The sequence below is a fragment of the Chaetura pelagica genome, unplaced genomic scaffold (genome assembly GCF_000747805.2).
Source record: "Chaetura pelagica isolate M959 unplaced genomic scaffold, ChaPel_1.0 scaffold112, whole genome shotgun sequence".
NCBI classification, from domain to species: domain Eukaryota; kingdom Metazoa; phylum Chordata; class Aves; order Apodiformes; family Apodidae; genus Chaetura; species Chaetura pelagica.
The window spans coordinates 3271950-3283978 of record NW_009952798.1 but is presented as its reverse complement, the minus strand read 5'-3'; the positions used below and the strand labels follow the sequence as shown (position 1 = coordinate 3283978).

Here is a 12029-nt window from a genome sequence, read left to right as displayed (position 1 = left end):
CAGCCCTTCCAGCTTTCCAGGCAAATCTCTGGTACTTCCCTGGCATGGTGCAGCCCTGTCCATCCTCTAAGATCTTGTTTGTCTCCCCTTTTTCCTCTGCTTTGCATTCCCTCCATCTCCCTGTCTGTCCATCTGTTTAATTCTGCCCATGAAACACATTTATCAGATTGATTTCAGGTAGTCATTTGCTTGCACCAGAACATCTGGAGAGGTTCTGGCTTCACGGGAAAGAGCTCCTGCCATGCACAGGGAGCCTGCAATGCTCCCAAAGGCAGCTCTCTCTCCTCCCTCCATGCTCTTTACCCATGTGATAAGACCATTAGGCCAGAGATGGCCTGTGTGTTTGCTTTTATGATGACCAGCCTGAAGGGCTCCAGGCAAAGCTTCCAGGTTGCCCCCCTAATGTGACAGTTTGGAGCTAGGCACGCATTGCAACCCAAGAGCTGTCAGGGGCTCTGCAGTTGTTAGTGGCCTCTCCCTGTGCAAACTTCTCATCCATCCAGCCCTGCTCCATGGGGAAAGCTGGACTCAGAGCTCCTGCACAGCAACAGGTTCCTTCTGCAAGGCTAGGGTGAAGCTGGGAGGTGAGCAGAGCTCAGCCTGAAGATATGGGCCAGTTCTGCCCCAGCTACCAACAGAGATTGAAATATTGCAGATATATATTCTTTCTTTTTTTTTAAGAACAACTGGCCATGAAGCCTTATAATAACGTAACAGAAAAGGTCAGGGAAAGAATTTCACACTTCTTGAGCAAGCAGGCAGGCAGTGTAACTTCATGCCTTCCAGGAACGAGTTGGCACTGAGCACAGATGCTGCACCCTGAATTAAATGGGGCTCTGACAATCCCAGCCAAGTGTCACCTGGTGGCTTTAGGTGGGTGCTGGCCTTCCTTGCAGTGAGGGTGCTGGCTCCAGCACAGGGCTGTGTGCATAGGAAGCCCCAGGGAAGGGTAGTGCTGGGGTGGATGAGTGGTTCTTCTGCAGGTGGGATTAGCAAACATCTCCCAAAGCAAGTCCCACTAACTGGTTTTCTCGCAGGGGGGAAGAGGGGCAGGAGAGAGGAGGGTTCTTCAGCCCTGTCTCTCCCAGCTGAGAAGCCTAGTAGCTGGGCAGGAGGGTGAGGTGTTTGGCTAGAAACATGGCCACAGATCTCAGACCAGGTGGAGGATAAATCCCTTGCAGAGAGGGACAAATCGATAAGCAGGCAAAGGAGGGACAGATGAAAGGACATGGTCCAACGTCTGCGCCACTTCTGTAGGAGCATCAGCACAAGCCTTGCAGGAAGCAAGGGCACATAGCTGAGGGCTTCTGCTGCCTCTGGATTCACACAGGACTACGGAACTGGACCTATCAGCTCCTCCCTCACCCTGGACCTCACCTCCTGCCCAGTACTTCATCCCAAAGCAGAGGGCATTCCTCCTGGGACTCCCCACCTCACCCCCTGCTCTCATGTGGTTGCTCCCATGAAGAGTTCTGCTGTGACCTGGGGAGTGGGAAAGGCATTAGCATGAGATGAAGCATAAAAACATGTCTTTGCTCCTGAGGTCACCAAGACCCCAACTTCCAGTGAGCTTCCCCCAGCAGAGAGAGGAGCAGGAGAAAGGAGCAGCTATCCCCTCCTGTCCTTGTGGTGATGTGCTGGGGCTGTCAGATCCCCTGGCGTGCAGTGAAAGATGCTGGGCTGGGAAGCTAGATCTGGAGAGACAGGGAAGGGGCCTAAGATGACCCAGCAGGAGGTAAGAATGACAGGATAGAAGGTCCCTTTAAGCTCTTTGTATCCCACAGATCTGCATAGCAAAGTCCTCCTGAAAAGCTCCGATAACCAAAATCATTTAAAGCCTGAACAAACCAAGAGTAACTTGTTTTTAACACAACAATGCCTTTGATTTGCCTTGGAGGCTCTGGAGAAAAATGCTTCTCCAGGGAAGTGTGGAAAGTAATCCTAGCTCCTTGATCCCTCCTCTCCACTTTATTGCCCTGGTCTGGCTTGGCTGCACAGGCAGGGATTGGTGGCCACGGGCTCCAGCAAAGAGCAGAAGCAAACTGGGGAGGCTGTGACATGACCCCAGAACACAGTCTCTGGGATGGCTGGGATCAACCTGAGGAGTTTCAAGCATTTCTTAACCCTTGTGGTTCCCAGTGGTCTCCTGCCAGATCTTCCTTCCTCAGGCCAGGTCAGATTCAGGCACCTCCCTCAGACCAGATGCTCTTAAAAAAACAACATGGATGGGATTGGATTTGTCCCGAATCCTTGCTGGGTTAGTTACCACCTTCTCCCTGGGACCTTATCCTCCCACATCACCGTGAGGTGATTGATGCTCTTTGCCTTGATGTCCCCCTCACCCAGAAACACCCCAGCTCTGGGACGGTGCTGGGTTTCTCTCCATGACAACCACCCTCAAGACATCTGAAGGGGCTGCTGAAATTTTGCAGAGCTTTGGAATGTTCCTCCCCACACAGGACATTTTCAGGCAAGGCTGTTTTCCAAAGTTAGCTTTTGCAGACTCTGGGGAATAGTCTGAGCATCTCCAGCACACCTCAGACTATGAACTGTTATGCCCAAGTCAACCATCAGGCATCGATTTCAAGGTGGGAATGATTTTCTGTGGCTTGTGGTAGGCAGCAAGGTGAGTAAAATAAGCACAGTGTTCCCTCAGGGCTTGAGAATCTGAACCTGCAAGACAGTCTCATGCTTTAAAAAATGCCACTGTCCCTGTTTTTTCCCCCCCTGAGTTACAGATTCCCTGATTACAGCTTTCCCTGAGTTAAAATTTCCAGATTATTTTATGGAGAGGGGAAAGAGAAAGTCCCTCTGTCTTTTTTGCAGAATGCAAAACCTACATATCCTTTGATTTTTATGATTTATATGTATATTTAAATATATATATTCTAGTTCACATTCCTCCATAGACCCTTTCTGATCATCATTCCTGACACATCCCTCCCCCTCTCTGCTACTGCGCTTCCTCAGGAGAAGCCTTGTTAGTAAGAGCCTTAATGAAGTAAATGTGCTAATTAACCTTCCATTACTCTCCTCATTAAAGCAGCCTTTAATTTGGTTGGCAAAGTTTCTCTCCTTTACTATCCAGCTGTCAGTTTGCTTCTGCTTCTTCGATCTCTCTTTGGCCTCGCATCAGGGATGGGAAAAAATCGATCCTGGCCTGATTTTCTTTCCCCCTCCTTCCCAGCCAGCTGTAAACACCAGTCAACAAGAAAGTAATAATGTCGTTTTCCCACCCTGGGAAGGAGGGTTGCAGACATCAATAAGCACCTATTTAAAATGCAAATCACTTTCTCCATCAGCCATCAGTCTGTCACTGGTGGGAGCATGGTTGGGGTACAAGGGATGCTCCTGTATCCTGGGCCCAGAGCTTTGCAATGGTCCTAGGGTGGCTTTGAAAGCTGGATCCCTCTGGGTTTGTCCAACTCCAAGTGAACGTGGCCAGCGCAAGTAGGATGTTGCTTGGCTTGCAAACCTGGGGGTTTTTCCTCCTGTTGCCTGTGCAGCCTTCAGGTCTCACCCTACCCTGCATCCTTCCATCCCTTTGGCCAAGGGCACTTGCTGTCCCCTAATATCTGCTTTTGTTTCTTGCTCATCTCCAAAGCTTTTTTTTCTCCTTTTTCTTTGAGGAAGAAGTGAGGGTGGGAGGCCAGAAATACCCTGGGATAGAAGCCAGTAGTTGTAGGGGCTGAGTGGACAAGCTGGCTGCACCTTTGAGCTCCTGGTGAGTGAGATGCTGTGCCAAGGAGCTCTCCCTGAGCTGTGTTTCTCTCTCACAGGATGATGGTCACTGTGGGGACCAGCCTTGAGGGAAAGCCTACATGACTCCAGATTTTTGGGAAGGTTGCACATAATGAGGGATGCAGCCAGTTGGAGTGGGGTGTGAGGTGAGGAATGAGCTCACAAATCAACAGGTGGATGAAAAGGCTTTCAGGAATGAGCATGTCCTTGACTTGGGTAGGGAATCAGGTGGGAGACAAACCCCCACCTCCTGCCCCATCCATGGCTCCTGGGGCACTTGTCCAGTGTTGGGACTGGAGAGTAAGGCAGCCCATCATCTCATGGGGCATTGGTGGTCAGTAGGACAGCATTCCCCATGCTGTGATGGGAATAGCACAGAGCTTCTCAGCCTTTTCCAGTTGTTTGACTTCCTAAATTTTGCTCAGCTTGTTGCAGGGCCCTGTACAACCTCCTTGTTTGTGTCCTGCTCTGCAGGGAGTCACATCCTGCATTTGTTAGGAGTGGCTTGCACCTCCTCCACCTTTCTGCATGGGTTTAGGGAGCCCAGGAAGGTCAAACACTGGGAGAAGAGGACTCCAGCTCAGCCTCCATCCTTTCTTTCTGCTTGAAGCGAAGGGAAAACGTACTGGAAAACCCTGGCTGGAGAGGGTGAACCCCTGGGAGGTGGTAGCAGGGGATGCCAGCCAAACATGGGTGTTGCAGAGGGGGGGCACAGGGGGAGGGATCCCAACTGTGGGTTGGGAGGAGGTAGAATGTGGCCCATCTTTGGGGCAGCAGTAACAGTCTGTGCATCCCTGCTGGGAAGGCTTTGGCCTGGGCAGGACAACAAAGGGGTTTTACTGGAGCCAGGTGAGAACCAGGGCAAGGCAGGGCTGTGGCAGGGAGAGCTCATTTTTTATGTCCTCCAAGCCTGGACTTTGTCTCTCCTTCCATCCCTTCTCCCTTCCCTTGGCCCACACAACTGATCCTCTCCCTTAGCATCTTAATTGATCTTGTTGTTCTCAATCCCCCCTGAGTGCTCCAACTCCAGCTGTGCTTAAACAGAACAAAATCTCTTCCAATTTTCCCCCGGCCGCTTCAAAGAAAATTGAATCCTTTATCTGCAAGAGGAGAGGGAAACTGCAAATACATGAAACAGTAAATAGTTAAATCATCAGAGCAGACGAATCCAAATTGCCTGGAAAGTTAAACAGGAATGGCATGTCTTCTTCCTTTAAAAAAAAAAATGGAAATGCTTGCACTCCTTGTTCCTGTTAAATACTCTTCTCAATCCAGCTCTGTAAATAAAGGAAGGGGAGGAGGGAGTAACCAGGTAGCAACGTGACTGAGGGATCTGAAGTCCTTGTCTTTCTGTCAGGGCCCAGTGCTCTTTGGTTGTGTTTATCTCTTTCATCTAAATATCCATCCGTAAGACCCAAATGGGGTGGAATGGGAATCATGACAGCCTGAGCACGCAGGAGAGAGACACTTATTGCAGCTTCTGCAGCAGCTCCTTGGCCTGATGGAGCTGTCAGGATAAATGCAGGTGGGGGAAAAACAAAAGAAAATCACAGCCAACCCTCCCTTCCCTCCTCAAAAAAATGTCAATCTGGGAGATGGGGAAGGAAAACTCAAAGTGATTATAGACGTGCTCCTGTCCTGACTGCAACCTGCACAGCCAAGCACAAGGTGGGAAGCAGGACTTCCCACACACACACACACAACCACTTCCCAGTATTGCCAGTAGGAGACAGGGCTGGTTGATTTTCCCCTGCTGCTGGCTTTGGCTGGGAATTTGGGAGATGAAGGGAGAATTTTCCCCTCGCTTCCATGCAGACACCCTGGCTTCACAGGTCCTTCTCAGCAGTCCCTTTAGAGAAGTTGTCACCTTCACCCACTCCACTGTGTCCTCTCCCAAAGTCAACACCTCTGAATGAGGGCTTTGCCACCCACAAACTTCCAACAGAGACCCTACTCCTGGGATTTTAATTCCTTTTACACTTCTGCCACCAGCCCCAAGCTCTGCTTGGTGCTCTTGCAGCTGCCTGTGTCCTCTGAGCAAACCTCTTTGCTGTCTCCAGCCAGTGGAGTACAAGGAAGGCTCTTCATCCCCTAAAACACCCTTGAGAAGCTGTTTCTTTGCTGTCTGACTGAGTAGGGGTGTAGTTTCCAGCTCCTGGGGAGTGAGGATTCTGTTCTTCTACAGCTTCTGGACTGTGGTTTTCTCTGGGCAGAACAAGGATCATCCCTGTTGCTCTCTGGGAATGCCTCTGCCTGGCAGAGCTGTGTCTGGGGCTTGCTACCCCTTGCTGAAAAAAAGGCCTGCTTTCTGGCTGGGTTTGCTTCAGGTTTGGAGCAATCATGGTCTCTGTCCAGTTTCAGGCTGAATTATCTTCATTCCTACTGGAGAAAGGTTGGGCTTTGACATTTCTTCCCTTCAGGTCAGGATTCAACATGTTTGTGTCCAGGTGAGGACGAGTTCTGCTCTTCCCTCCTCTTTTACTCACATCCCTCCACTGTGTCCCAGATGATGCTCATCACTGGGTTGAAATGGAATTCCAGATGGTGGGAGGCCTGACTGGCTTCCAGGAGCTCTTGAGAACCCTCCAGACATCATTGGGGATTTATGTTTCCTCCGTTGGACTTTAACCTTCATTTCTTCCGTTTTGCTGGGCTGCAAAACGCGTTAGGGACCCAACAGCAAAGTGATTGAGATGTCAAGCCAGGCAATCACGCAGTTATTTAATCCATCAAGATGTGCCACTTGCCATTTAGGTGGACAACAGGAGAATATCAAATCAATACAGTTTGTGTGAGCAGAGAAGTTGTGTCCAGCTCCAGCAGAACCCAGCATCTCCATGGTGTTGGTGTCCCCTCGCCTGGTGCCAACTCAGGCTGGAGATGCTTGTCTCTCTTGCTGGAGGGCTCACCTTTGAAGCCCTGCTCTCCAGCCATGGCAACAACCAGGCCACAAATGACTCCCCCACTAAATCTAGGCTGCCCAGGCAAGCGTTAACCTGGATTGCAAGGAGCTGCTGCTGCAGGGCCCACGGTGATAAAACACAATCAAGGAGGCTGTTGTTTTTCCCCAGTGGCTGGCAGAAGAGGTGTGGAAAAGCTCTGCAATTCCCAGGGGGGTTGATTGGCTTTTTTTTTTTTTTTTTTTTTTTTTTGGCTTTCCCAGCACCACCCCCTCCTCAATCAGGTTAAAGGGTCATTAGCTGTGAGTTGGCTCCCAGCTCGGAGCAGAGCCTGTGGTCTGGAGGTGCTGGGAGTGCTGGTTCCTCAGCATCACCCCCCAGTCCCTGCTCCCGCCTCCCTCCTTCCCAACTCATCACACCACTCATGCCTGATTGCTGCCTCCTGCCTGGCAGCTGCTCTTGAAAGGCCTGGGAAAGAGCACGGTCGGGGCAGGCAGTGCCAGTGAAAGAGCTGTTTTCCATCACCAAAGGGCAAAATGACTTTTAAGTAGGTTTTCCACTGGTTTTCTTGATCTGGTTTTGCAACCCGGTGATTGCTCTGGGTCCTCGACATTTCTCTCCCTCAAATCAAATCCCAGTCCAGGGGGATACCAGAGGTGAGCTGTTTTTCCCCTTGCACCTGAAGGTTGCAAGAGGCTGTGCTTAAGAAGGGGTGCTTGCTGTTGAACACATGCAGGTTTATAGAATCATAGAATAGAGTTGGAAAGGACCTTAAAGATCATCTGGCAACCCGGGCCAGGGTCTCACCACCCTCACAGCAAAGAATTGCTTCCTAATGTCTAAGCTCCATCTCCCCTCTTCCAGTTTTAATCCATTCCTTCTTGTCCTCTCACTCCCTGCCCTTGTCCCAAGCCCCTCCCCAGCTTTCCTGGAGCCCCTTCAGGCACTGGAAGGTGCTCTAAGGTCTCCCTGGAGCCTTCTCTTCTCCAGGCTGAACAGCCCAACTCTCCCAGCCTGGCTCCAGAGCAGAGCTGCTCCAGCAGTGCATCCAAAAGTTGACATGATGACAGGCCACCCTGGGTTGCTTCTACCATGGTCTGAGCAACCACATCTGCTTCATTTTCCTAGGAAAACAGACAAATAAGCAGGAAGAAGTTGGAAATCCTCCTTCCATGTGTTTTCTCCCAAGGCCCAGGCACCTCAGTAGAGCGGGGCCAGGGGAGCAGGCAGGCAGTGGTGGGACAAGACTCACACCTGGTCGCTCTGGTACCCTGCGGCAGACCTTTGACACTTGTGTAATTGCTTTCCTGCTATGACTCTTTTAAGCAGAGAGCTTCTGGCTAAAGCAATTTGCTCCCCATCAATTTTTATTTCCTGGTTTCTGCGTGCAAGGTAGGAAGGAGGGAAAACAAAGAGGGTGAACAAGAACCAACCAAGCCAGGACCTGCTCCAGCAGCTCCACACAGGTGGAAAGGAAGATTTGGCTCCCTTGGTGACAGTGGAGCCATCTTCAGGCAGGCAGGACATGGCAGCCTGTGTCATCCAGGCAGCAACAAACCATCCTTCTGCCAGGCTTTGCACACACCTTTGCACACCAACCCCCCTGTGCTCAGCACTGGGGAGGCTGCACCTTGAATCCTGGGGTCAATCCTGGTGCCCCCAATACAGGAAGCACATCGAGGGGCTGGAGCATGTCCAGAAAAGGGAAAGGGAGCTGGGGAAGGGTCTGGAGCACAAGTTTTACAAGGAGTGGCTGAGGGATTTTTTTTTATCTTGGAGAAAAGGAGGCAGAGGAGAGACCTCACTCTCTACAGCTACCTGAAAGGAGGTTGGAGCAAGGGGCATCCGTTTCTTTTCCAAGGTAGCAAGTGATAGGACAAGAGGAAGTGGCCTCAGGTTGTGCCAGTGGAGGTTTAGATTGGGTATTAGGAACAATTTCTTCCCTGAAAGGGTTGTCTGGGTATTAGGAACAATTTTTTTCCCTGAAAGGGTTGCCAGGCACTAGCACAGGCTGCTCAGGGCAGTGGTGGAGTCACCAACCCTGGGGTAATTTCAAAGCTGCCTAGATGTGGTGCTGAGGGACATGGTTTAGTGGTGACCTTCCCAGTACTGGGTTAACAGTTGGACTTGATGATCTTGAAAGGTCTTTTCCAACCAAAACCCACTGATTCTGTGATCCTACTCCTCCTTTTCTGCTGGCTTTGGGGGCAGGACTGCTGTCTTGGGGTCTTTTCTGCTCCCTCCTGCTGTGCTGCCTGGAGCTGCTGTGAGTAGAGTTAATCTCAGGCACTTTAAGGACTCATTTGAGTGGGGCTCAGCAGATGATGAATGTCGAAACCATTACCGTCGAAGCTCCGTGGAGCTGTTTAAAACTGAATTCTCCCATGTAAATTTCTGCTCCATCAATCCTGATGACATGTCAAACGTTGCTATTGTTTCCCGAACAAATTGGACGACATGCCCTTTCCTGCTGCTTTACCCAGGAGAGCAGAACCCTTCAGCAGCTCTTTGCTTTTCTCTCTGAGCTCTGCCAGCCCTTGGAGCTGGTGGGGAAGGATGGAGGAGACATGGCCCTTGGTGTGGGGCAAAATGTCCAAAATATGGGTGCTTGGGGAATGGAGGTGGATGGAGGGCTGGGTATTTCTGTGCACCCTGGGGCTCAGGGTGCCCACGCCACGCAGCAGCTCTGCAAAATAATCCTTTCAGTCATCCAGGCTTCTTTTTTTCCCATCACTCTCCCAGAGTTCAGCTGCACAAATCTGGACTGTTGTGGTTTGCCATGCCAGTGACAGCTCATCAAAGTACAGATGCAGACCCGTGTTTTCATCCTGCCCTTTTGCAGGCTCCAGTGGGCAAATCCTACTTTAATATTCCAGGCAGGAGAGGAGCAGCCGTAAAAACCATTTGATTGTTTCTCCAGGTGGAACCCCAGGAAACTTCCAGCCAGATGCTTTTCCTCTCCCAGCCTCAGGGATGGATACGTGCATGCCGGGGGGGGAGACCAGTCAGAGGAAAACAGCTGGAATGGTGAAAAACCCAGCAAAGCCCAGGGCTGGCTGGGATTTGGGACATTCTGCACGTGGGTTGAACGTGCCGGCCCCAGGGATCACATCGCAAAGCGCGTTCGTGTTGTCTCCTCCTCAGGAGGTTTGAGCATCTGAGCGTTTCTTTTTTGACACACACCCCCCCCCAGAAAAAAAAAAAAGGAAAAAAAGTTTGGTGATGCAGAAAAGGAGTGGAGCTGCAAAATGAGAAGCTGCTGAGCAGGCAGGGTTTGCTTTTTCTGCACGTTCCCTGCCACGCTCGAGTAACCCGCGGCATTGCCCCGCGATGTTCAGCCGCCGGGAAAGCCAGCAAGCAGACACCACCTTCCACCTCCCCTGGCCTTCATCAGGGTAATTAATTCATTAGCTTGGTTGCTGAGGTGGTGAACAGGGCAGAGTTAGGTTGCCCTGCCTCCAGCCTCCTCCTTTTCAGCGCATCATTCTGCCATCCTGGCAGGTTTGGCTGGCTCGGCATTGCTGCAGCTTGGGGTCCTGGCTTGGCTCTCCAGGGACACCTGCCCCCCTAACATCTCTCTGCTAACCTTCTTTTAACCTCCCTCCTTCCCTATATATATATGTATTTTATTTTTTTCCCTCAGCAGAAGAAAATTACACTTGCCCAGCACTGTCTGTCACAGCAATAAGCCCTTAGAAGTGCAATCATACAGGGCCAAATGAAGGGAATTAGTTTTGTCGGTGCTTTGTGGCACTGTCAGCCCCCCTGTAAATCATTATCTCATCACCAGCATCCAGTGGAAAATGCCTTTCTGGACTCTCCTCTTCCACCAGTTCTCTTGGGATTAACAAGACCTGGGGGTTCACAGAGGTTTGTGGGTGCAGAAGTAACAGCTGGGAAAAACCCTGGGAGATTCCCAGGTCAGCTTTCACCAGGAGATGCTAAGGATGCTCAAAGGATTTTGGGGGAGAGAGGACCTAGAGTCCTTTTTGGCCATGCTTTAGGGGTTTGCCACCGTGATTTGCAGCCACCTGGACTGGTGGCCAGTGTTAAGATGAAGGACTAATACTGGATTTGCTGAGGGAAGTTGATGTGGGCAGATGGAGGATTAACTGCCCCCTGCTCCAGGGGTTTCTATTTGGAAAAGCAGGCTGAGATATGGGGCATCTTAATAGGTGCCCTCCCTGGTGTCCTCTAAGGAGCTACATGGACCCCAGAGGGGACTTGGCCCTCTAGAAGCAGGTGCCACTTGGTCAACAGGCAGATTTTTGGCACGTTTGTTCCATTTTGCTGAATGCAATTGCAAAAGTAAACGCACGGGAAAAGTCAATCACACCTCAGCAGTGGAGGGGAAAATGGGGAAAATCAGTAGGTCTGAAAGGTTGGTCCCACCAGCCCACTCAGCTTAGAGCAGTAGGAATTTACCACCTGTGCTGAGGAAGCATTTTTTGAGGAAGAAATGAATTAATTCAGGCTAGTTTTCATGCCTTTTCCCCTCTGCCCCGCTCCCCCCCCGCACCCAACCCATGGAGTGGCAGGTAAGCAAGGCACAGGGGTAAAGCTGTTTGATGTGCTCAAGCTCCTACTCTGCTGTCAAGGGTAATCAAGGCCACCAGTAAATCAGGAAGGTTTCAGGAATGGGTTGTGTTCCATGCCAGTCCTAATATACAGCCTTTTGCTGGTATCTGGACATAAAATATGTCTTTGACCCTGCTTTTTTTTCACAGACCCCTTGGTGTCTAAGTTGTCCAGACAGAACTCAATTTACAAAATATACTGGGGAAGAAAAAGGAGATTTTGGGGCTTGCATTCCACTTCTCTCACCTAAAAATAAGCTTTTTTCTGCTCCTTTTTCCTGCCACCACTCATGCATATTTTATATATTCATTAGAGAAAAGACTTTCAAACAGGCATAAATCTTGCCTTGCTGACATGCTGAGTTTCACACACCTTCCCCGGAAGGTGCTGGTTGCTTAGCTGTGACCAGCTCCAGCTCCTTGCTCCCAGAAGGGCTTCTCTGCCAGGAGCTGCTCAAGGAAAGCAAGATCTGAAGGCCTTTCCTTGCTTTTTATAGAATCACAAACTGGTTTGGGTTAGAAGGGACCTTGTTGATCATCAACAATCTGCCATGGGCAGAGGCACCTTCCACTCGACCAGGTTGCTCCAAGCCCCATCTAATCTGGCCTTGAACACTTCCAGGGACAGGGTGGTCTGTATTTTCCTGGTTTGTATTTTAGCCTGGGGGAGTTCTGAAGCAGAAGAGGTTTTTATGTCTCTCTCCACAGCCCCAGATACATTGCCCTAAAGAGCCATGGATAAGGGGTCCCAGCTCTTGGGCTTCACAGGGCTAGGATGCGTAGGTGGCCTGCAAGAAATATCTCTGGAGAC

General features: G+C 50.6%; 1 protein-coding gene across 1 annotated transcript in view; it reads left to right on the top strand.

The window, feature by feature from the left end:
- Positions 1 to 12029, top strand: part of CDH23 (cadherin-related 23) — a 188905-nt gene that overhangs the window by 109331 nt on the left and 67545 nt on the right. The gene's annotated exons all lie outside the window — the stretch shown is intronic.